The sequence below is a fragment of the Orycteropus afer genome, unplaced genomic scaffold (genome assembly GCF_000298275.1).
Source record: "Orycteropus afer afer isolate SDZICR_OR568_19922 unplaced genomic scaffold, OryAfe1.0 scaffold00029, whole genome shotgun sequence".
NCBI classification, from domain to species: Eukaryota; Metazoa; Chordata; class Mammalia; order Tubulidentata; family Orycteropodidae; genus Orycteropus; species Orycteropus afer.
The window spans coordinates 14,489,616-14,491,015 of record NW_006921616.1 but is presented as its reverse complement, the minus strand read 5'-3'; positions in this window follow the sequence as shown (position 1 = coordinate 14,491,015).

Here is a 1,400-nt window from a genome sequence, read left to right as displayed (position 1 = left end):
TGAGTTGGAATTGCCTTGATAACAACAATGTGCTAAATTTGAATTAAGGAAGATATGATAACAAGAAGTTCTGGCTCTTGGTCTGGACCTTTCATTAAGAAAGACAACCTCAAGGTGATGCTTGCTGTACCACTATTCCCTTCTCCTTCCAGGTGGACTAAGGGAGTCATCCTGGTAGATTACCAAACACACCTACCAGTGGTGGTCCAGCCACTGATGAAGTGGTGACTCTCCATTTATGACCTGACAAGGACAAGTAAAATCCATGGATATAAATAGTGCATGTTATAACATATAAACTCAGGGCTCAGTTTTGAAGCAAAGGCAGTTTTAACTAGTGTGTTGCGCAAAATCTGGATTGTTACACTTTTAGCCAGATGACAGAATGATGATACGCAGCCAGTTATATCTGTGTATGAAAATCCTTGTCTGGGGAAATAAAAAAAAGGAAATCACCAGAATTTTCCTACAGTTTCCAGGTATTTTGTTTTCCATGAAACACACACAGAGCCCTTTCTACTGCTCTCGGACAAAAGCACGTGCGGTGAGAATGTAGACGCTTCTTTTGTTTTATTGCACATGATGTTATTTATTTATTTTTAAATTTTTACTGTGATTTGGGTGAGGGAGCTCTGTGGCATAGTGACTGCTAACCAGAAGGCTGGTGGTTCAAACCCACCAGCCACTCCTTGGAAGGAAGGTTGGGTGATCTACTTCCATAGTGTTTACAGAGAAAATTCATCCTACATACAGCACCTCACATACACTTTGTCTCATGACCTTGGACTGCAATTTTCCATAGTGCGCCAGTTCCCCTCCCACTTCCTCCCCATAGTTACCTCTGCCCTATGTCCTTCCCTTCTGTGAACTCCTGCCCCTCGAGCTGTCTCCCTGTGCATACACAGCCCTTCCATTCTCCCACGACTGATCTCTCCAAGAAGTGTATTTACCTAATGTAAATGTTCCACTCATATGCCTGTCTTTTGTTTGGCTGGAAGTCACAGGAGTGGGTTCAATTCCAGACCTGCAGGGCAGCTAGAGGCCATAGTCTCAGTGATTCCATCAGGCTCTATCACACCAGCAAACTTGGTCCTTTTTTCTCCTCCCCCAATGATTTTGAGTTTTGTTCCACATTGTTCTCCCACTCTATCCAGGATCTCCTATATAAATCCCCCTCTGAGTGGTTGATAGTGGTAGCTGGGCACCATCTAGTTCATCTGGTCTCATAATTGTATAGGCTGAGGATCACATGGTATACCAGTTGCTTGGACTAATTATTTCCATGGTCATTTTCTTTGCTCTGGATAAGGAGAGACCCATTGTTGCATCTGGATGGCTGCTAGCAAGCTTTTAAGATTCCAGTCACTACTCACCAAAGTAGGATGTGGAACAATGTTTTC